We start from the raw sequence: 26,216 nt of genomic DNA on the forward strand, positions 1-26,216 counted from the left end.
CTCCCTGCCTTGAAGTGTAAGGACGGAATTCTAACTAGAGATCCACACCTGTAATTCTGGGCCTGTAGCAAGGATCTCAAGAAAGACAGGTAAATGTTCTCAGGAAAAAAAATCCCAGTTAAAAAAAACTTTTGTTTTAGTTATTTGAAGGCCCAAATCGGTTTCCCTCTAGTCTCCCCTTTATGTTTGGTCCCTTTAACTTCCGGTTTCTTTCCTCCTGTCTGCTCACGGCATGGATTAATATTACATCAATGGCCAGAGGCTTGCTCTTGTGCACAATGTTCCTACTAAATGGAGGCAACACTGCAGCTAACCTAACAGAGCCAAAAACATAGGAGTGGACAGCCTCGCAGTCCTAGTCTTTTTTCCTTCCTCTGTACCACATGCCCTTCAGGCCAGGCCGCATGTAACAGACAGACACTGATGGTAGTGGTGACTCTTCTCCACCAATGTTCCCTCTATTTTTTGGCACTGAGTAAATTTCAGATCTGTTGAGTGCAAACTTGAATCTTGTGAAATTTCTGTGCAACTTCCGGTGCGCGTTCATTGTATCCACTTTAATTTACTGTTTTAGGCTACTGTGGCTATTTAATATAGGCCTACCAGTGGCCTATTATTTTAAAAAACAATGGAGAAAATGCATCACATAACATTTGAGCATTTGAGCTGTTCTATCATTCAGCCTACAGTAGCAGCCAATGTGTGATGTTCAATGAAGGCTTACATTCCATGAGACTTTTGAAATAAACATGCAGGGCTTGACATTAACCTGTTCATCCACTTGTCCTTCAGACAAGGTGACTGAAAATTAGGTGTTTGATGCAAAAAACACTTTGTAAAAATAATGCATTTTATTTTGTAGTCTCAGAGAATCAGACAAATGATGCTACCCTCTGCCTATTGGTTACTTAGCTTATTCAAGTCTGTCTCAAAATACAATACTGCCCCTTTAGGACAAAAAAAAGCTCTTTACCTGACTTGCTTTTCAAAGATGTCTAGAAATGTACAGGTTTTGTGCTCTTGTACGATGCAATCACTACCACATTGCTGACTACAAATTAAGTATAACTGGGCCAATAACTAGCAAAGAATATGAACAAATGTGCACACGTGGCTACATGCAGCTCTTGCTTTGATCTCAAAACAAGCACATAATAATCCTGACCTCTCCTGCTGTAAAACTCCAGTTCAAAGTGAATGGCACAAATCCATATGATAAATGGTCTGCTTTGCAATACTGCAGCTGACTGGTTAAGGCTCACCGGACTGTGTAGAGTACAGGCCTGAGTCATGCCTGTCAATGCAATAAAATCATACTCCAATGTGTTCTGCCTACCACAAAATCTCTTTCAAAGTTTGTTTTGCATACAAAGTCTTGCATAGTTTGTTTTTGTTTCGGTATGTTGCATTGAAAGTGGCTAATATTGTGTTGATTCGATCACAATTCCCACAGTAAAGGTAAATGTTGATAGTGTTAACTAATGGAGAAAACTCTAGAAAGTTGAGTGAAGTTCAATCTCATGCTTAGAGGGAACATTGTTCTCTACCCAGTTTCACACCTTGGCTATCCCCTGCCGAGAGTGCCAGGGAAACCACAGGCCACTACCCTGGCGCCAACCCACAGCACACATCGCCCTAATCAATACCCTTGCATTTCCTGTCCATTTGCTGCAGGTCACGGGAATGGGACTCATTAATAATTACTGCTGGCGGAGCTTCAAGTGTGCTCCTCGTGGCACGGCCAACGAAAGTTGACATTTTCCCATCCTAGATTTTTGTTTTCTGTTGAACAGTGACTGAGCAAAGTCAAAATAGCAGTAAAGTAGTAAACACAAAATAACTCAACAGATAGCTGGATGTGAATTGTTTTAATAGCAGTTAAATGGAGTTTTAAAGGTGTGATCTGTAGTTTCATTTCCGGTAAACGACGGTCGGACTTAAGAGGGTCGTGAGTATTCTGCTCACTGATTGGCTTAAATGGAACCAAGATTGTTTTTCTAGCATCGATTGAATGTGCACGTTGTCCTGAGGCCACAGGAGAGTAGGGGGGTCAGAACTTTGTGACAGCGCGAGCGATGTTCTCAACGGCTGAACGTGCCTCAGAGGAAGGGAAACACTGGATGGACTCCAGAGCTTTGTTGCCGTGGTAACGGCACAGATCTATTGTCGAGGTGACACCTTTCTCCAATTTGATCGTGGACCGCAGCTGTTACAGGAAGAGACCATAGGACATGACTTCAGCATTTTTTTTTATGTAAGCAAATGTTGAAATGAGCATCCTATTGTGAACACTGAGGATGGGAATGTGCAGTGGTCTATATAAAACTACATTGGTCATGAGACTCCCCCTCCCCCAGACACACTGAGTAGTCTTGGGTGTCTTTCCCCCCTTCTGCTCTGGCTCAGTCAGGAGATCTTTTTGCTTAGGGCGTTCTACCTAATGAATTCTGGGACTGAAAAGACCCTGTGGGCTTTCGCTTAAAAAACAGCAGGCAGGGAGCATTGCACCACTGCACTAATGTGGGTGCACGCTCCTCAGTTTGGAAACGGGGACACAGCAAACTCCAAGTCTCCTCCACACTCCATTAGTCCCCAGAAAGTCCTGTCCATCACTTTCTCTTCTTATGTTGAACAACAGGTGGCCAAGATATCCAAAAAATGGTCTGACTGAGACCATTTCCATGGATGTTCAGACTGCATTACATTTAGGACTAACAGGAGCAGCGCACAGGGCACACCTAGTGTTTGACACAATATGTATTTCAGCGTAAAAGCCCAGGCAAGCAGGACACATGTATTATATTGTAAATACTAATCTATATGAAAATGATCGTAGCTACAATGACTGTGGTGCAGTTAGGAGGATACATTCTCCCCATATCCCCCTCGTGTCCTCATGAAGGAGATTCTCTGACAATGCAACTGTCTCGGTCTCTCTGTCTCCTCCACAAATAGTCTTGGGTACCTAATCCCCCACGATCTGGTTTCAGACGTGACCAGAGATCCCCCCCCCCCCCCCGTTGTCTCTTCCTGCACCCCCATCTGTCCCCTCCTTTCCTCTCTAACTGACTTTGGGAAGGAAATGTCAAACTTGAGATTGGTTACAGTGGATATCAACACTATCTAAGCATCTTTGACAGTCTTGCAACCCACCTTGCTACCATACCACAATAAAAAACATCCACTGTATGTACATTCACCCTGCTGACCTTTGTATAGTCCATTTGTCTTCCAATAGTTTTTGCCTGTTTACAGAGAAAGATTATGGGAAAGAAAATTCAAGAAGTATTCATATTTACCTTGTAGCTATATAAACAATTAAAATGTCAGAAAAAGTAATAGCACAGGATAAGTGGTTCAGTACCTGTTGCAGCTGATGACACCATCTCTCCTGCCCCACAATCTGACGGTGGAAAACCACAGGGGCAGAGTTAAAACTGAAGGTTACTGGGTCTGCTGAGCTGCTGCTCTTTACAAATAGCTGCAGGTCAGAATTCAACTAAAGAGGGGGGAATGACAGCATTAGTCTATAATCATGACAGACTAATCATGATCCTTACATGTTACATTTCACCATCTCTCAGTATATTGCAAATACACGCTGTGTCCTTTTCACTCGCATTTTCACATTTTTAGGAAAGACAAGGGAAGCAGCATGAATCTATACTTTTCAGCAAAGCCAATCTTTCAGGTTTCGTGCAATACTTGCCTTGTGGCCCAATGATAGATGCTTGCCATATTTGTAAGCCAGTCGTTGTGCATCTTTGTCATGTTTGGCGAGCTCCATCGCTGCCTGACAGCTTTTTGCCAGCAAGGCACCATGGGACAAGAATGTCTGCTCCTCCCACGTGACCATGTTGATTTCATCAGTCAGGCTATTGTCCTGAGAAGAGCAGTTTACATCAAATGTTATGTATTCAGTTATGACTGTTTCCATTATGTAGAAGTACATTTTATCCAAATATCTATATTTCCAATAACAGCTCCAACCATAGAATATACAGTACATAAGAGCATTTCACTGGAAAAATATAAACTGTAGACTAAAACTATTTCTTTTGTTAAAAATTGTGATTTATAAACACAGAATAAAGCTCCAAGGAGAGAAGAGCCCAGGTTGAAACTGGAACCTCCTCTGAGGTAGAACACAACACTGAGTTCTGCTGGGAAAGCTCTTCTTCAAAGGGTGAGGTGTAAACCATATCTCTCTACCCGCACAAATAATCAGGTACACCCAGTACATTATAATAGCAGATACCTGATAGAACAGTGTTATTCATTTAGCCCACTAAATAGTTTGTCCAAATTAATAATTTAGTAAAATGCATGTTTTAGTTTTTTGTAAAAATAAAAAGTACATTTTTTAGTTATAAAGACCATAACTGTATTAGGGGATGCCTTGACAGATTTTGTTCGCAGTTTGTATGATGTCATGTAACTATAGGTTACTGCCAAAATAAAGGAAACACGAGTAAATAAGGGATACAAAATATATTGAAAGCAGGTGCTTCCACACATGTATGGTTTTCTGAGTTATTTAAGCAATTAACATCCCATCATGCTTAGGGTCATGTATTCAACAATGCCTAGTTGCCCATTATTTTGGCTACCATGGCTAGAAGAGATCTCAGTGGCTTTGAAAGGGGGGTCTCAAAAGGAGCACAGGTGGTTTAAAAGGGTGTGTGTGTCTCAGTCACCAGATCTCAACCCAATTGGACGCTTATCGGAGATTCTGGAGCAGCGTCTGAGACAGTGTTTTCTAGCACCATCAACAAAACACTAAATCAACTGAATATTTTATGGAAAGAAGGGTGTCACATCCCTCCTGTGGAGTTCAAGACACCTGTAGAATCCAAGGTGCATTGAGGTTGTTCCCTATTAAGACACTTTATGTCGGCGTTTCCTTTATTTTGGCAGTTACCTGTAACTTCAGCTGGCTAGGGTGACCCTGGTAGTGTTATTCTAATTGTCTTACCTCCAAACTGTTGTGGATCTCATGGTAGATTCCCTGCACCAAGTCACCAATAGCACACCAATAGCACTCAATATCAATTCCACAACCTGTCAAACGCAAAAGAAAAAAAGCTTTGCTTAACCACCATTGAAAGCATTTTACGTAGTATTAAAATTGCTCTAAAGAGAGATGGGGATGGGGTTTAGACTAAGAGGGTGTCTGGGTTGTAAATTGACCAGCTCTAACTCCTCACATTGCCAGCTCATTATCAGACCAGTGTGGACTGACTGAGGACTGCCTGCTGTTTTTATTAAGCACACCCAGACTGAGCTTTATCAATTTGAATCTTATTTATAGCGACCCCCAGTTTAAACTGTATAATGAGGCTTTATCAGGTATCCAGTCTGAGAAGCTGAAAGGCAGATGGCAAGGCAGAAATCAGGAAATGTCATGAGGGCTGAGGGGTTGATGAGGCTCTGGAGTAGTTGTCTGACATCTGGTGCTGGGGCTCTTGTCATCAACAACCCAACTCAGAATTGATTATCAATTTGATACCTTCTTGTCTTAGATATAACTTCACTCTGCTCAACAGGGTGTGGCTGGGCGGTATTGTATATTCATCATTTTTATTGTTATGTTTTACACTAGCTCCCTCCTGCGCCGTTGAGGAATTCTCACAAGTCTACTAGGTCCAAGTGTGTGGGCATGTAGTGGAATGAATGTAAAAACAACTCAGCATATTGCGTCATATGTCTGCAGTTGCCAAGACCCTCTTGCAGTGGGAATCCAGGACTACATTTTAAACTGCACCCTCACTCACACGCATGATACTAATCCTACAAAGTCAATTCAGTCAGGCACCTTATTTTATATGCTTGTCCAAATCAGTGACCGAGTTTAAATAATCACAAACACAATGTTTATCAGGTTTGTCTTCTTTCGCAATCAATTGCTCCTAAAGAACAGCATATGGGCACAAAGATTTACAGTTCTAGGTAGATAAGACAATCCATATGTTGTACTCTCTTACAGTCAAGAGGTTTTTTCATGATTTGAGAGTGTGTCTCTATCAGTCTTCATAGTGCGCTCGGGGTAACCAGATCCTTTAGGAAATATTAAAGAAACTCAAGCCTCACAAAAGGCCCAAAAGGACAATACCCCTACAGTGTTCCCAGATGTGCTGTTTTTGCTCGGCTGTGAATGAGGAAAATGAAGGGAGGGGGAGTCTTTTTTTGGAAAGTATCAGATAAGCCACGGCCTCCCCCTTACTCTACTCCCAAATCCAGGCAGATCGTGTTTTGCCGACAGGTCTGTGAGGGAGAGAAACCGGAGCTGGGCTCCGCGATCACTTTACCATTTATACCGGCCTAGGATTCCTCTCAAGGCCGGAACACATAATCCAGATCAATTGCTCCCCTAAAAAAAATCCCTGGTTTATGTGAAATGCTTATACACCTCTAAGCGCTTATGCTACGACTGCTACTACAGTCATGTCTGTCTTGGTAACCCACAACAATCCTTGAAAAATGTAAAATATCAAGCAATTGGTGAGTGTGAACATTTTATTCTCTATCAAATATTGAATAGGGGTCTCTATTTGTGACTGTCTGTTTATTTAAGAGACAGTGTCATGACCATAGTTTAGACATGTGAGTACTAATTTCAAGTAGGCTATGTTTTACAACTCTTGTGAACATTTTACTGTTAGGGGGAGAGTGGGGGGCACATGTATGTATGTCCAACAGGGGGAGCTCTAGAATGTCATTACATTATTGAAAAGATGACAATATGAATTATACTGCAAAACAAATGAGTGTCATGATGTTCATGTAAGGTGTTAAAAATGCCTATGTATATCAATTTGACAATGCCCAAATTTAAAGAAACAGGGGTACTTCTGTTATCAGAATTGTCATGATCACAGTGTCTTTAGGTGGCATTTTAAATGCCTGTTTGTCTGTCTGAGCATGAACAATCTGAGCTGAGGGGAGAATTTGGAAGATTGCAAAGCAGAGAGAAAATAGGTTATTATGATCCTCTTGTACAGCCACATTCTGACCGTAGAGGTTGGTGACACATTCTGACAGTTGAGGTTGGTGACACATTCTGACAGTTGAGGTTGGTGACACATTCTGACAGTTGAGGTTGGTGACACATTCTGACAGTTGAGGTTGGTGACACATTCTGTCAGCAAAGGATTGCCAGTGTATGCACTGGAAGTGAACTGTGACCCCCATGACAACACACGCACACTGCAGAAGTGCTTAGTAAGAATGAATAGAAGAGCGTAAGAGAATGTAACCCGTGTAAATGGGGGTGCATTATTCCCACCCAAGCATATTGTGTGTGTGTGTGTGAGTATCAGTCTGCCTGCCAGTGGCCTAAGTGAGAGAATAGATTTGTTGATTCGATCAATCCACAACGGCCAGGAAAACTTTACACAGCAAGCTGATGTAAGTGGTGTTTAAACTCCTCTGCTTATACAGTTTGTATTCTCATCAATTTCCTTATCTGTATTGCAGTCATCTCAACATTGTCAAGTATCATCTTCATCTCACTGACAATCTATTGAAACCTCACAGGTAAAAGACTGAAATCAGATTGCATTTTTGAAGACATTTAAAGGCAGAACGAAAAAGCTACAGGGCAAGAAATGTGTCCATCTCCAACAGAATGTTATATGATGACTATTTCATACCTTAGTATTGTTTAGCTGGGCCAGTCCAGTGCAAGCATTGGCAAGCAAGAAGTCCCCACTGAGAACGGACATCTTGTTTCCAAACTGCATGTCCTTCAGGGGACCGTCAGAGTTGGTCCACTCCTTTAGGTTGATGATCCCACGATGCACCAGGAAGGCCGTGTGGATGAGCTCTGTGACTTCAGCCAGGTTCCTCTGACTACAGAGGAAATATATACATTGTCGAATTGTCATCAGTAAAGCATACACTGAACAAAAATATAAAATGCAACAATTCCAAAGATTTTATTGAGTTACAGTTCATTAGGAAATCAGTCAATTTAAATAAATAAATTAGGGCCAAATCTATGGATTATGCTGCAACATGAGGTGATTGCGGTGGATAAATATCACTTGTTATTGATATCTACATAGCGCATTGATGTGAATCACACTGCTGCTCTCTCATTTAGCTATTTGTGCTTTGCGGAATGGGTTGTTGTGGAGGGTTGTTCACAAATCTAAATGTGTAGTTGAACCCAATAATGGTTGAATTCAAGAAGTTTAAGCTGCCTATCAATCATTGTTTTTCAAACCCGTGGACAGCCAGTGAAAAATGCGCTCTTGCAAATGCTGCGAAGTGCTTCCATTGGCCTAATGGACACATGCTCAAACTCACACACTTTTGATAAGACTTACAGGGGTAATCTGTAGTTGCTACAACCATTTTTTCAAAGGTTTGGACACACCTTTTTACTATTTTCTACACTGTAGAATAATAGTGAAGACATCAAAACTATGAAATAACACATATGCAATCATGTAGTAACCAACAACAAAAAAGTGTATATTTTAAATATATTTTAAATTCTTCAAAGTAGCGATGCTTTGCCTTGATGATAGCTCTTGGCATTCTCTCATCCAGCTTCACCTGGAATGCTTTTCCAACAGTCTTGAAGGAGTTCCCACATATGCTGAGCACTTGTTGGCTGCTTTTCCTTCACTCTGTGGTCCAACTCATCCCAAGCCATCTCAATTGGGTTGAGGTCGGGTGATTGTGGAGGCCAGGTCATCTGATGCAGCCCTCCATCACTCTCCTTGGTCAAATAGCCCTTATACAGCCTGGAGGTGTGTTGGGTCATTGTCCTGTTGAAACCAGATGTGATGGCGTATCACTGCAGAATGCTGTGGTAGCCATGCTGGTAAAGTGTTCCTTGAATTCTAAATAAATCACAGAGTGTCACCAGCAAAGCACCTCCCAACACCATCACACCTCCCCCTCCATGCTTCACGGTGGGAACCACACATGCAGAGATGATCTGTTCCAATCGCTATGTGTTTGTGAGACGCAGAGTAGGGGAACCCAAAATCTCACATTTGGACTCATCAGATTAAAGGACATATTTCCACCAGTCTAATGTCCATTGCTCGTGTTTCTTGGCCCAAGCAAGTCTGTTCTTCTTTTTTTGTGTCCTTTAGTAGTTGTTTATTGGCAGCAATTCAACCATGAAGGCCTGATTCACACAGTCTCCTCTGAACAGTTGATTTTGAGATGTGTCGGTTACTTGAACTCTGTGAAGCATTTATTTGGGCTGCAATTTCCGAGGATGGTAACTCATGAACTTATCCTCTGCAGCAGAGGTAACTCTGGTTCTTCCTTTCCTGTGGATGTCCTCATGAGAGCTAGTTTCATCATAGCGCTTGATGGTTTTTGCGACTGCACTTGAAGACACTTTAAATGTCCTTGAAATTTTCCAGATTGACTGACCTTCAGGTCTTAAAGTAATGATGGACTGTCATTTTGCTTTGCTTATTTGAGCTGTTCTTGCCATAAGATGGACTTGGTCTTTTACCAAATAGGGCTATCTTCTGTTTACCACCCCTATCTTGTCACAATACAACTGATTGGCTCAAACACATTGAGAAGGAAAGAAATTCCACAAATTAACTTTTAACAAGGCTGTTGATTGAAGCTGGTTGAGAGAATGCCAAGAGTGTGCAAAGCTGTCATCAAGGCAAAGGGTGGCTACTTTGAAGAATGTCAAATATATTTTCATTTGTTCAACTGGCAGCGTCATTAAACAGTACCCACAAAACACCAGTCTCAACGGTAACAGTGAAAAGGCGTCTCCGGGATTCTAGCCTTCTAGGCAGTGTTGCAAAGAAAAAGCCATATATCTCAGACTGGCCAAAAAATATATATTAAGATGGGCAAAAGAACACAGACACTGGACAGAGGAACTCTGCCTAGAAGGCCAGCATCCCAGAGTCGCCTCTTCACTGTTGACGTTGAGATTGGTGTTTTGCGGGTATTATTTAATGAATCTGCCAGTTGAGGACTTGTGAGGCGTCTGTTTCTCAAACTTGACACTAATGTACTTGTCCTCTTGCTCAGTTGTGCACCGGGGCCTCCCACTCCTCTTTCTATTCTGGTTAGTGCCAGTTTGCTCTGTTCTCTGAAGGCAGTGTACACAGCGTTGTACGAGATCTTCAGTTTATTGGCAAATTCTCGCATGGAATAGCCTTCATTTCTCAGAGCAAGAATAGACTGATGAGTTTCAGAAGAAAGTTATTTGTTTCTGGCCATTTTGAGCCTGTAATCGAACCCACAAATGCTGATGCTCCAGATACTCAACTAGTCTAAAGATGGACAGTTGTATTGCTTCTTTAATCAGACCAACAGTTTACAGCTGTGCTAACACAATTGCAAAAGGGTTTTGTAGCGATCAATTAGCTAATCCAAGTTGATAATTTTAAAAGGCTAACACAACGTGCCAAAATATAAGATTTTTTTTCTCCAATGTTTGTAAACATTGTAAATAAACACTTAATAGATTCATAACATGATTAAAACAATAATTTTGATATTGTGGATGGTCAGTCCTTGCATGCATAGCTGTCTATTAATCTGAGAGTGGTTACATTTCTCCAGGCACATCTCTCAGCTGTGGATTTGCCCTTTAAACAGCTGCATATTATCAAGATATCAAAGTGTCACCAACAAAAAGGTAAACAATAGGCCTATAGCAAATGCAGTATATGGCGTTCATTTTTCACATGTAAAAAGCACTTTTCAGTAGTGCTCCAAAGCATGCCATTCCATAAGCGCAGCATTTATTTTTCAACTCGAATCAATGAGCCCAATCAGTCCTCCATGACAACAAAATCATAAACAGAGTAGGGCTGGCTAATAAGTCCTTAGTTTTGGAGTTATGCTCAGGTAAAACAATTTGGCTAATCTATACTTCCATATTTCCAAGTCCTATTCTTGAAGATCAAGGGGTATAACATTTTTTGGAATTACTGTAATTCTAATAGACTTTGGATTTTAATGTAAAGATATAATTTAATCATATTATTATATGCAGTAGAAAGCGATGGGTTAGAAGACACCTACATAACCAACCCATAAAGTAAAATGTAAAATCCATATATGCCAGCTATGTAAACTTTTACATTGATTTATTCTGCAATAGATGTTTTTGGTAAAATACATCGTCTTATTCAAATGCCCCTTAAGGGGAATGTAATCTAAAAGTAACTTAATGTAATCAGATTACATTGCTGAATTTGGGCAACACAAAAGTTACATTACTGATTAGAATTTGACAGGTAACTAACAACGGATTACATTTAGAAAGTAACCTACCCAAACCCGCCCTTAAGCATGGTTGTGGCTAATTCCCATTGCTGTACAGACGAGTATGGTAAGCAATCTATTGTGATAATGTAATTTATACAATGGAAAAGTTATAACCTACTTACAGTATGTTTGCTTCGAATGACTTACTACTTCAAAGTCATGTTGTGATAATATATAGCCCTAGTGTCTACCTGATTAATGATGATCGCTGGCAATCAACTGCAATGATTTGATTTATCTCTAGAGAAACGGTGCGTTGGGCTCACTTAAACGAACTAAATGGAATTCAAAATCGGTCATTTAGTTGTTTCATAACCGAAAAAACACAATACAATTCAGTTAATCGCTCAACACTATTCCAGAGAAATGGAGTCTTTTGAAAGAGATATGAAACTACAACCGAGGTCTAACAGATCTAACTTCAAATTTTCAAACTTAGGTTACAAAATTTGATGGATATATTCTATGTATTTTCGTTGTTATCTAAATAACTAAAGTCACGTATCCAGGTAATCTCGCTTCAGAGCGCGCGCTCACTACAGGACATGAGCGAGCGCGTATCTCGTGCACCAAATGATGCCAGGTAATAAGAATGTACTGGGATAGGCCTGCAGATGGTTCATTATGCATGTATGAGCCATGCATTGACACGTCGAGTCCAAAACGGCAGGTTTAAAAAACAACGAGGTAATGTTCAATCTTCCTGAAAGCATCTTTAAAATACATTTTAAAAATAAAAAGTTCTCCATTATTGAGGAAAAATAAATAAGCCTTTACTAAATTCCATTATAGTCATTAGAAATAACAGCTATTCTTGATTACCAGAGAAAAGACATGCAAATTGTTTTTGAATGGAGCCTTTGTACATAGTCTGAGGGAGGCTATAATCAAACGTTGATTCAGTCTTTGCTGGGGGATAATTAGATCCCCCCCCTCCATATGGGCTGAGCCTGCCAGGGCAAGACAGACATACCGACCGGGAGGATCAGTCTGTGGAGGGAGCCAGGGATGGGTGCGCTGATGGACACTTTAGGGCCATCTTTCAGATGGTGTGAAACAGTCCTGATAAGACATTTCAAATCCAGTCATCTGTCAATTCTAGTTGTTCCTGCCCATAATACACCGTGCACATGCATGCCTTGTCTGGCAGCAGGTTCTGCATGTTCTACAGTTCCTCAGAGAGAGTTGTTAGTAAAATGCTATAATGTCATTTATTTCACTGCTCAATCATACCCATTGTCCCCCTTCTGTGAAGAGCAGTACATTTGGCCTCTCTTTGACAATGACTTTCATTTCAATCCCTGCCACTGCATTGATGTTATTAACATACAGGATTAAAATGTGTCGGTGTAGACGTTTTAACAGACTACAAGTTAGGAATGAAAATTAAATAGATAAATTAGCCTAAATGTTGAGAACAATTTAACATTTGATTCATGGATTCAACATTCAATGCAGTTGATTAATTTATCTGGTCCCACTACTTACATCAAATCTTAACCTGGGTACAAATCTTGGACAAATACTGAGCGTATTGCTACTGCAGCAAAGGTATAAAGCAGGCTATTGAGTACATCCTGTACAAATGCAGCTAAACAATAATAATAATAATGTTGGCACTGGTAGCTATTCTGACAGACACCCTTCCCACCACCACTCCTCCAACAGACACACTTCCCACCACCACCATCCCCATTCCTCCAACAGACACACTTCCCACCACCACTCCTCCAACAGACACACTTCCCACCACCACCACCACCATTCCTCCAACAGACACACTTCCCACCACCACTCCTCCAACAGACACACTTCCCACCACCACCACTCCTCCAACAGACACCCTTCCCACCACCACCACCATTCCTCCAACAGACACCCTTCCCACCACCACCACCATTCCTCCAACAGACACCCTTCCCACCACCACCACCACCCCTCCAACAGACACACTTCCCACCATCACCACTCCTCCTCCAACAGACACACTTCCCACCACCACTCCTCCTCCAACAGACACACTTCCCACCACCACCACCACTCCTCCTCCAACAGACACACTTCCCACCACCACCACCACTCCTCCAACAGACACACTTCCCACCACCAATCCTCCAACAGACACACTTCCCACCACCACCACTCCTCCAACAGACTCACTTCCCGCCACCACCACCACTCCTCCAACAGACACACTTCCCACCACCACCACCACTCCTCCAACAGACACACTTCCCACCACCACCACCACCACCACTACTACTCCCACAGACACCCTTCCCACCACCACCACTCCTCCAACAGACACCCTTCCCACCACCACCACTCCTCCAACAGACACACTTCCCACCACCACCACCATTCCTCCAACAGACACCCTTCCCACCACCACCACTCCTCCAACAGACACACTTCCCACCACCACCACCACTCCTCCTCCAACAGACACACTTCCCACCACCACTCCTCCTCCAACAGACACACTTCCCACCACCACCACTTCTCCAACAGACACACTTCCCACCACCACTCCTCCAACAGACACACTTCCCACCACCACCACTCCTCCAACAGACACACTTCCCACCACCACCACTCCTCCAACAGACACACTTCCCACCACCACCACTCCTCCAACAGACACACTTCCCACCACCACCATTCCTCCAACAGACACACTTCCCACCACCACTCCTCCAACAGACACACTTCCCACCACCACCACCACCACTCCTCCAACAGACACCCTTCCCACCACCACCACCATTCCTCCAACAGACACCCTTCCCACCACCACCACCACTCCTCCAACAGACACACTTCCCACCACCACCACCACCACTCCTCCTCCAACAGACACACTTCCCACCACCACTCCTCCTCAAACAGACACACTTCCCACCACCACCACCACTCCTCCTCCAACAGACACACTTCCCACCACCACCACCACTCCTTCTCCAACAGACACACTTCCCACCACCACCACCACTCCTCCAACAGACACACATCCCACCACCCACACCACCACTCCTCCAACAGACACACTTCCCACCACCACCACTCCTCCAACAGACACACTTCCCACCACCACTCCTCCAACAGACACACTTCCCACCACCACCACTCCTCCAACAGACACACTTCCCACCACCACTCCTCCAACAGACACACTTCCCACCACCACCACTCCTCCAACAGACACACTTCCCGCCACCACCACCACTCCTCCAACAGACTCACTTCCCACCACCACTCCTCCTCCAACAGACACACTTCCCACCACCACCACTCCTCTAACAGACTCACTTCCCACCACCACTCCTCCAACAGACACCCTTCCCACCACCACCACTCCTCCAACAGACTCACTTCCCACCACCACTCCTCCAACAGACACACTTCCCACCACCACCACTCATCCAACAGACACACTTCCCACCACCACCACCACCATTCCTCCAACAGACACACTTCCCACCACCACTCCTCCAACAGACACACTTCCCACCTCCACCACCACCATTCCTCCAACAGACACACTTCCCACCACCACTCCTCCAACAGACACCCTTCCCACCACCACCACCACTCCTCCAACAGACACCCTTCCCACCACCACCACCACTCCTCCAACAGACACCCTTCCCACCACCACTCCTCCAACAGACACCCTTCCCACCACCACCACCACTCCTCCAACAGACACCCTTCCCACCACCACCACCACTCCTCCAACAGACACACTTACCACCACCACCACCACCACCCCTCCAACAGACACCCTTCCCACCACCACTCCTCCAACAGACACCCTTCCCACCACCACTCCTCCAACAGACACCCTTCCCACCACCACTCCTCCAACAGACACCCTTCCCACCACCACTCCTCCAACAGACACCCTTCCCACCACCACTCCTCCAACAGACACACTTCCCACCACCCACACCACCACCACTCCAACAGACACCCTTCCCACCACCACCACTCCAACAGACACCCTTCCCACCACCACCACTCCTCCAACAGACACACTTCCCACCACCACCACTCCTCCAACAGACACCCTTCCCACCACCACCACTCCTCCAACAGACACACTTCCCACCACCACCACTCCTCCAACAGACACCCTTCCCACCACCACCACTCCTCCAACAGACACCCTTCCCACCACCACCACTTCTCCAACAGACACACATCCCACCACCCACACCACCACCCCTCCAACAGACACACTTCCCACCACCACCCCTCCAACAGACTCACTTCCCACCACCACTCCTCCAACAGACACACTTCCCACCACCACTCCTCCAACAGACACCCTTCCCACCACCCACACCACCACTCCTCCAACAGACACCCTTCCCACCACCCACACCACCACTCCTCCAACAGACACCCTTCCCACCACCACCACTCCTCCAACAGACACCCTTCCCACCACCACCCCTCCAACAGACTCACTTCCCACCACCACTCCTCCAATAGACATCCTTCCCACCACCACTCCTCCAACAGACACCCTTCCCACCACCACCACTCCAACAGACACCCTTCCCACCACCACCCCTCCAACAGACACCCTTCCCACCACCACTCCTCCAACAGACACCCTTCCCACCACCACTCCTCCAACAGACACCCTTCCCACCACCACTCCTCCAACAGACACCCTTCCCACCACCACTCCTCCAACAGACACCCTTCCCACCACCACTCCTCCAACAGACACCCTTCCCACCACCACTCCTCCAACAGACACCCTTCCCACCACCACTCCTCCAACAGACACCCTTCCCACCACCACTCCTCCAACAGACACCCTTCCCACCACCACTCCTCCAACAGACACCCTTCCCACCACCACTCCTCCAACAGACACCCTTCCCACCACCACTCCTCCAACAGACACCCTTCCCACCACCACTCCTCCAACAGACACCCTTCCCACCCCACACTAGGAACCCTAAAGAAGCCTCGCAGTCTCTGCCTCAGATCTTCAACTCATGATAAACAGTGTTGGAGCCAGGGGAGGAAAAAGGGGAGAAGGGGACTTGTGTATAAATAGCTTCGGCAGCCGGTTGCATAGCAACTCATGCCATCTTGCTGAGGCGTTCCCGCCCCTAACACGCCCCTTGTCCTGAGTGTTCTGTTCCATTTTCCTCCCTCTACAGGGTCCGTAATACCCTGCAATACAGCTGTGCATCTGTCTGTTTTGTCTCTGGGTATCTGGCTGTTTAAGTCCGTCTCCCTTTCTGTCTGTCCATCTCTCCATCTCTCTGATTCCATACAGCTCGAGCCCTCTCTCTATGCTGAGATCCCTGGTGAGCCATCAGTACTGGGCACTGGAGTGGGAGACATTTTACAAATGCTGTCTGTCAGAAGGGAGGAGAAAATTCCCCTGGAGGTATAAATCAATCCCCCCATCAGTGCTCTGGCCCAGGTGCTAATGAGCCCACATTCCTTCAACAGAGGAGAGGGGGCGAGACAAAGTGCGAGCGAGAGGGGCAGGGGGAAGAGAGAAAGGAGAAGGGTGAGAGAAAGTGTCAGAGTGAGAGGGGGTCAGAGAGAGAGAGTCAGACAGAAATACAAAGGACAGGGTATATGATGTAATATAGTTAATCATCATGACACATCACTGACTCCGTTGCACCGGCTCTATGCACACTCACTGGACTTTACCCCCCCACTCACTCACACATGCTACACTGACATTCCAACAGACTGCATACGCTCACACACACGCATGCATGCATGCATGCATGCATTTTGACGCAAAACACACATACACTCTTCACATACGCTGCTGAAACTCTGTTCATTATCTATCCTGATTACCTAGTAACTTTTACCCCTACCTACATGTACATATTACCTCAATTACCTCAACTACCCCGTACCCCTGCACATTGACTCGGTACTGGGAATCATTGTATATAGTCTCGTTACTGTTATTTTATTGTGTTACCATTTCTGCTAATTTTTCATATTTTTTAACTCTGCATTGTTGGGAAAGGGATCGTAAGTAAGCATTTCACAGTAAAGTCTACGCATGTGACAAATAAAATGTTATTTGAGTAGAAGACACAATCCGCATGAAACTGGATGCAACATTTTGCAGTATGGGGATCTTGAAGTAGCTGATGTATTGCTTTTGTTTACTTTGAATTGTTGGTCATTTCAATAGCTGGAGTCCTAATCGTATGGATGGTCGATAACTTGATAAGTCAGACTGTAAGCATATTCATTACAGCCACTCCACACTAGCCCCCCTCCCGTCCTGCTTGACAGACTTCTCCACTGAAGCTATAGTTGAGGCAGTGCTGCTTGCCAGCTAGGAGCAAGAAAAAGGCCATTCAGACACCCAGTGTACCACCTGCCAAACACAACAGCGACTTCTGGTAACCACTTGGCATGGTTGTAGAGTAATCTCCACACAAAATTCCATGTTCTGGGCAACATTCTGTATGTGTGCGGTGTGCTTGCGTGTGAGTGAGTAAGTGAATGTTGTCATCGGAAAAAATGACAAATTGGAGCTGGTGTGTGTGGGTGCTGTCAGATCAGGAGCAATGAAAAGTATGTTCCTGTCTTTTCACCAAGTCAGTGGTAATGAAGGAAAGGAGACAAGGAAAGAAAGCTATGGAGGAACATGAGGCGTGTTTACCTGGGGTAGATGCCGCTGACCAGGTCCTGGGGCAGGTGGTCTGAGGCTGTGTGCTGGCTGGGACATCAACAGGACCACCAGACCCCTCATCTGAAGGTTGTTTCTGCTGTCATAGATGAGGCGCCTGAGAAGAGGGCCAGGCATCAATCAGGCATTTATTGTTGGGTAAGGGTTTATACATTTGTGGAGATATGCTCTTTTCATACACAGAAAATACATTTGAATGAAGACAGAAAAATGAATTGTAGGTGAGATCGACACAAATCAGGCATGCCTTGGGCCACATCTTGAATTTGCCAAAATGTTCCATTTCATGTATGATATTTCTTCATCTTTCCCACACATTTAAATAAAATGTCCTTCAGGAGTAAAAAAACAAACAAAACATACGTATTTTCATCATCCCAAAATCTATTATGGCAAGCAGGGAATTGGCGTGGAATTGTGGGCTAAGTAAGCAGCCTCTTAACAATGACAAAGAAAATTCCCAGTAATTGTATGGAAATGAGAGGTGGTGCGACACTATATTAATGAGGTAGTGTGTAGCTTTCAACGCCTCTCTCCAGGGGCACCCCAAAAATCCCTTTATTCCCTCGCATCAATGCTAAGCAAAGAAAATGGCTAATTGCTGCTTCATGGGGGTGACACATAGAGAAAGGTCAACACACTCATGGAGACAACTGCCTTTCAAAATCATAATTAATTCTACTGCATTGTCAAAGAAGTGGTGGAGGGCTTTATATTCAATGAGCATACCTTCAAGACATCAACTCAAATGTTTATCAAACTCTCAACTCTTTCAGTAGCTGAATTGCCAGACAACCTTTTTTTAATTGCTAGGGGAAGTGTCAACCTGAGAGCACAGCTATGAAGGAAGGTGAGGGAAAAACTAAAAATGTTCTGTTTGTGAAAATTCATGTCATGGAATGCACCTTGGAATATTTCTCCATTGCTTGCATTTTTGTTTGTGGAACCCACCCTTTTATAGTAGAATAATAAATACATCTCAGAGTGTAGCTTTAAACAAGCAAGCTTAGACAAGAGACTAATGATTAATTAAAGACCGAACCATATTGATCAGTGTGGCACAACACATTGTTTGCCAGCAGAACGGGGCCCCAAACACAATTCAAGCAGAGCTGCAAGGCTCTAGTGGTGGGCTGGCCACTGTGAAGATAAAATAACTGTGGTCCCGAGGGAGCGGTTAGACAGCGAACATCTAATCCTGTCCCCAGGGAGCCCCCTGTGCCATGAATCACACTCTCGTTAGAGCCCTGAGTAGACACCGAGCACCACCCACTCCGCCTGCGCCCAGACACCAACCGGGGAGAGAAAGAGGCAAAGGAGAGGACGAGAGAGACAGACAGAGAATGAAGGGAAAATGCGAGAGGCAGAGGAAGAAAGAGTAGGAGAAAGAGAGGCGGAGGAACAGAACAAGAGAAAAGGATGGGGAGAGAGAGGGAGAGATCGGCAGGGAGAGGGGAATAGAGAGATTTAAAAAGGGAAGATGGGAGATACGGTAAGTGCAACAGATAAGTACGGAAACTGACAGGTCTAATTTTATCTGTTAAATCCCTATCTCAGTGGAGCCTAAGGAAAACCATCACATGAAACAAGTTGTCATCTGATTATTTCCTGTGTTCATAATTGTAACAAAAATAACAGCATGTAGCCTAGGTTAACCTCAACCAAATTCAGTAAACTTTAGCCAGGTTTCAAAAATGTCTCCTACATCAAGCCCTAGGTAAACAAAAACTATTTATTGAGCGGTAAAAACTGACATTATGAGGCGTGAAATTACACTGAAATTCCTATAGCTTTCAATTGAAAGAACAGCAACCACACCAAAAATGTTCTCTGCCTGTGGCGAGACTCACCAAGTCTGCAGCCTGAAGATGGCAGTTGATTAATATTTATGCCAGTCGCCACACCATGGCACATCAATCAATCATAACCCCCTTCCTGCAAAGGGGTGGGGCTGGGATGAGTGCTGGGAAAGAGGGAGAGAGAAAGAGAGATGGGTCAATGTCATTTTAATGGGTAGCACTACTACAGCGCTCTCTGAATCTTATCTGTTGGTCTAGTACATGGCCTAGTACTGCACAGCTCTTAAAATGTATCACATGTAGTTAGACAATTTTTGGGGCAAAGCATCAATAACCATTTTTCTGTGAGAACCCAATCACTCAAGGTTAACATTTGGATGAAATCCTCAGTGTACAAAATATGATTTGGCATCTACCTCTAACTATTTCCTGAACTCCGACATGTGACGACAAAATTTCAGTGGAAAACAATGGAAGAGAAAAGTCAAACGGGGTCAAGGTCTTTCCCTGCTACAAAGTGAAAGTTCCTCTGTCCTGCATTGCCACACTCTGTAACTCCAGACTTTGGGCAAAGTTAACTGAGCTGATTTTTTTAAGAATGAAAGGAAAGGGAAAACCGAAACACAACTTCACAAGGGTCTGCCTGTCTGCTATTGAGGATATTTTGATCTGTGCAGCGTCTTGGACGGAGACAGTAGGAAATACAAACCAGCCAACCAAAGATGATGGTGAGGAGTCAGCCTGTCAGAGGTCCACTTTGTCCCTGCGCTACAACACTGAAATGTATTGTCATATCAGATGTAGGTGTATAGGTTATTACATCCTTGGGCTATATGGTTTCCAACACATGGCAGGATTGTGTGCATGGCAGGATTGGATTCCTGCACTCTTTTTATCATTCCCTGTCCATCCCTGTCTTTCTAATAGTGAGGACCCATTCATCCCAACTGAAGAGAGATGGCACTGAAGGGTAACTAACTATCTGGCTGATAGTTTAGAGAGGTAAAAAATTAGATTTCTTCACCTGCCATACCTTTGTTGTGGTGATGGGAGGGTAGATGCTTAAAGCGCAAATTAAGAAAAATTCAGCTTTGAGGCTTTGTAATCAATCCATTTGAACTAAGTGCTAAGTTTATTCCAAAATGTAACCGAATGAGTGCTGGGAAAGAGGGAGACAGAAAGAGAGATGGGTCAATGTCATTTTAATGGGTAGCACTACTACAGCGCTCTCTGAATCTTATTTGTTGGTCTAGTACATGGCCTAGTACTGCACAGCTCTTAAAATGTATCACATGTAGTGCGACAATTTTTGGAGCAAAGCATCAAAACCCATTTTCTTAATTGAGAACAATCACTTGAGGGTAGCAATTTGTTAAACTCCTTAGTGTACAAAATAGGATTTGGCATCTACCTCTAAATATTTCCTGAACTCCTACATGTGATGACAAAAACTCAGTTGAAAACAATGGAAGCCACTTGCAGAGAAAATTCAAACTGGGTCAAGGTCTTTCCCTGCAACAAAGTGAAAGTTCCTCTGTTCTGCATTTCCACACTCCGTAACACCAGACTTAGCTGAACTGAATTTTTTAAGAATGAAAGGAAAAACCAAAGTCAAATGTTTAGATGAGTTCATGTCACGCTGCCTACTCATGTTACACACTCATTTGGGTTTGAGCATTTAAATGAACAAAGCAGCTGTTTTTTATCTCAATATCAAATAATATCTGGGTAACAATTAAATAGCTTTGATTGTCTTCAATTAAAAAGGACAAAAATAAGCAAAACTGGCTTCTTAGCAAAAATAATTTGCTAGGACTGTCTGGGAGTGTCTGAGTGGAAAAATGAAAATGATCTGTTATTGGCAGACAGGTTTGGAAGTCTTTCTTATTGGTCTAATAACAAATTTACCGCCTGGTGATTTACCACCTGTCTTTTCAAAAAGCTCTTACACTAAAAGGGCATTATCATAATTTTTACAATTTCACAGTATTACTCCAACCTTAGTTTGGAAATATATACACAGAGTATACAAAACTTTAGAAACACCTTTCTAATTTTCAGCTGCACCCCCTTTACACCACAGAACAGCCTTAATTAGTCAGGGCATGGACTCTATAAGGTGTCAAAAGCATTCCACAAAGATGCTGGCCCGTGTTGATTCCAATGCTTCTCACAGTTGTGTCAAGTTGGATGGATGTCCTTTGGGTGGTAGACCATTCTTGATACACACAGGAAAATGTTAAGTGTGAAAAACCCAGCAGCGTTGAGGTTCTTGACACACTCAAACCGATGCGCCTGGCACCTACTACCATACCCCATTCAAAGGCACTTAAACCTTGTCTTCCCATTCACCCTCTAAATGGTACGCACACAATTCACATCTCAATGAAATGGCTTAAAAATCCTTCTTTAACCTGTCTTCTCCACCAATTGAAGTGGATTTAACAGGTGACATCAATAAGGGATCATAGCTTTCACCTCGTCAGTCGAAATCACGGAAAGAGCAGGTGTTCCTAATGTTTTGTACACTCGTATCAAACACAGGAAAATCAAATTTGACAGCACTTCACCCTAACATAATCTACATAGCACAGATTCCGTGGAACTTATCATTGAAATTAGACACATTTTGAGTGTGTTTATTTTGCTTCAACCTTTTAGCAGGCTAGAACTCTCTGAAGGAATATCACACTAATTGTATTATTTTGGTTTCCATTGCATCATCTGAGACACTCTTATTTTCTTATGTCAATCCTCCATTTGATTTAGTGTAGGCTGTTTTTCTTCCAGGCTTTTCTTTTGCTTACATTTACTGGATGACTATTTGTCTGAGGTCACTAGTCTACACAGAACTTTATTGACAATACCAGTAGGCACTGCTCAAGGAGAGGAGACAATTGAATTGCCAATACAAGCCACAAGAGGGTAGACACTCTACCCAGCTCAGTCCTCTACAGCTAAAAAAAACCCAAGAGAAGACACCAGCATCTTTCTCAGGGAGTGGTACAAATCATGAAGCAGCTTACAAAATAACAACAAATTAAAACTTGTCTGAAACATAAGGACGGTTAATTATGGGGCTTAAGCTGTGACTACCATCCAGTCATCACACTTGCTCTCAATAACAGCATCTTTAACACACCAGCGGTCAAAACAACAACAAAAATCCCATGGCAAACTGTTGCGCAGCTGCTCCTAAACCCTGCTTGAAATTCAGGTTGTAAAACTGCATTTGTAAAATGATTCCACACAATTGAAGGAGTAGAGAAATAAACATGGTAACAACATAAAACCAGGATCCCGCTCTTTTTTAAACAAAAGGCCCAAACTGCTTTCAAAATATATTTGGCGAAATGTATTTTCCTGCAATTGCATTAAAGGTATTTTCCTGCAATTGCATTAAAGAGCCACTGAACACTCCAATCGGCACGTGTTTTTCTGTTGTTCATTAGAAAAACTAGAATTCAATCTCGGGGGTGTGTTTCTTGACTGATTCCACGTATGGTTAATGATGTTTGTCCCCCATGAAACACTGTTGATGCGGAATCCCATTTCACTTCACAAAATCTCCAGAATGAATCTACGGTAAAACTTAACTTATTACAGATTTCATGAGTTATGTTTTTGCCAAGGATGTTTAGTTTGGCAATTTTACATCTAACTAAGGTGTTTAGAGCAGTATTTCTCAAGTAAAAAAATATGTGACGTCTTATGTAAACAAAGTCGACTGGGCAAGTCAGTCTCATGGTCTATTGGATAGAGAGCAATTACCGCAGCGGTTCACCCCATGTTAGTGGGCTAATGTATATCATCAAATCAAAACCCAACCTTCATTTACCCGTTGTGACACACGGATGTTCCAAACTCCCTTTTAGACAATACTGACTATGACCAACACAATCCTATATACACTTCGTAGTACATTTTGACACTAGAATAACTGTTTCTGACTCATATCGATGCCACATAGGGCATTTTCAAAGGGATTCGTTGCTTTTTAAAGGCAGTAGCACTTTAAGAATTGTTGTGCATTGACTGCTTGTCAGAAAACGTTTCCTCGAGAGGAATATTTCTTTCACATAGAACACACAACAACAAGCCGACGAGGTAAATAGGTAAACTACTCTACTATGGGTCTGTTTTAATAACAACATTCCATGGAAAAAATAGTAGCACTGGAAAGTATCATCCTGAGTGATAAATTATAGGCTTTGAATTACTTTGCCAACAGCTGCAGGAGCCTACACACCACTGTCTGGGTTGAGCGCTACTGTGGTGTGCATTATAGACCATTTCATTCCCTTCATCTGAACAACGGAGTGTCATCAACAATCATGCATCTTAGTTCAGTGCACACAGCGTAAAATAGAAAATAAATATTTGAGAATAAATGTATTTGTAACTGTATAAAGCTGTCATCTTCAAGCAAGCCCCCCTCTACACTGATTTTATAAATTACCTCTCCAGAATCCATGACGGAGAACTTTAACCCTTGCACATAGCCAATAGTGTAGCCTGTACTGAGTGGCCAGAAACCCAGGGTATTCCTCAGTAAATCAATTAATAGGATTGTGCACTCTAAATACAACCTAATTTGACCTACAGTAGGTGCACCCAATGTGGATGGGTCTATTTTCTTCTCACGTTGCAAACTGAGGCATAGCCTGGACCAGATCTGTTTGTGCCATCATGTCAACTCCCATGGCATGGAGTGTCATGATGGCACAAACAGACTGATACCCTGGTTAACTGCAGTATGGCTTGAGTCACTTAAAGGGAACTGAACTGGCCTGATGGCATATGGTGCCAGCTGCTATAAGCATATGTGAAAAGAAAACAGGCCCTTTACTGTTCCTACATTTTGGGGCGTTGTTGTGGGGGTGACCTGGTCAGTTGAGGAGGCAGAATTTGGTTGGATCAGCTTGATCAGAAGTTATGGTTGGGAAGATGACATCACTGTCATAATTGACCGAATCAAGTCTTCTAAAACCACAGATAGCCAACATAGAGTTACAATGTTTGTGTTTGATAAAATTGTGTATGTAAATACTTGCATTACAAACATGAGGTTTATATCATTTGCAATACTATATGTTTGTGTGTGAACCATACCTCGCAGTGCTGAGTAACGGGTGTTTTGTTCCAACCAGTTTCCTCACGTGCATTGCTACATTACTAAGTTCATCAGTCAGCAAGCAGCGCAGGCTCACGAAGGAGGTCGGATAACCCACGATTTTCTCTGCATCCGAGACCACTTTATTCAAATTAGAAGGCGTTGCGTTGGAGAAAATACTTATGTTCCTCTGTCCACGGTTGACAAACTGATGCACGAGAGTCGAAACCAAATTACTGTCATCTTTACAGCTGAAGGTTTTTTACTAATTTAATTTGAAACAAGGGTAAAGCAAACCCTTGAGTTTTCGATCAAAGCTTAGCACAAGCTAGAATAAGTCGACTAAACAAATAAACTAAACGATGGCAGGAAATTAAATTAACTTACTAAATTAGATATCTCGTTAGCTATCCATATCTACAATATATCATGTTAGCAACACCTGTAACGTTATGATGGGTTTCATCCTCGCTGGCGACAGTCATATTCATTTCAGTACTTTACATTACGGCGCCACGTATGTCCTGAGTATAATGCTGGGTTATCGCCCTACTTAATTTGATAATTATTCCCTTTGAGATATCCTATAAAGTATTGTAAATATTCCGCAACACAGGACCTAAAAAGTTAAGCATTGACACAGGAGGCCACCATCTTGACGAAACGCCCTACGGTATGTCGCAAAACGTTTACAACAGTACCTAATGCCCATAGAAATAGAATCAATGGAATCTATTTCCATGTTTGTGCCCCATTTATCTGCATTTGGAATCAGTTTTCAAATAGGCTACAAGTGAACGCTGTCTTATGGTTAGTATCACCAAAAAGATTAGATGTGCATGTATCTTGTAAAATTAGTTATAAAGTCCACTCTATAAAGATTTGGGTTGCCTGTGGATTTAAAATGGACAAAACATTGTTTAATTTTGATTAACTGTGAAGGATTCAACATTAATAGTGAAATAATGACAAAAATGAAAAGAAAAAGATGCATTTTTGTATTTTCTTTCGATTTTGGATTGAATTGTTCTTCTCAAGTAGCATCATTGACATCAAATCAAAGTTTATTTGTCACGTGCGCCGAATACAACAGGTGTAGACCTTACAGTGAAATGCTTACTTACAGGCTCTAACCAATAGTGCAAAAAATGTATTAGGTGTACAATAGGTAGGTAAAGAAATAAAACAACAGTAAAAAGACAGGCTATATACAGTAGTGAGGCTATAAAGGTAGCGAGGCTACATACAGACACCGATTAGTCAGGCTGATTGAGGTAGTATATACATGTAGATATGGTTCACGTGACAATGCATATATGATGAACAGAGA

General features: G+C 43.2%; 1 pseudogene; it reads right to left on the minus strand.

The window, feature by feature from the left end:
* Positions 1–1,863: 1,863 nt before the first annotated feature.
* Positions 1,864–25,549, minus strand: LOC135525739 (all trans-polyprenyl-diphosphate synthase PDSS2-like; annotated as a pseudogene).
* Positions 25,550–26,216: the final 667 nt, after the last annotated feature.

This window comes from Oncorhynchus masou, chromosome 32, assembly GCF_036934945.1.
Source record: "Oncorhynchus masou masou isolate Uvic2021 chromosome 32, UVic_Omas_1.1, whole genome shotgun sequence".
Lineage (NCBI taxonomy): Eukaryota > Metazoa > Chordata > Actinopteri > Salmoniformes > Salmonidae > Oncorhynchus > Oncorhynchus masou.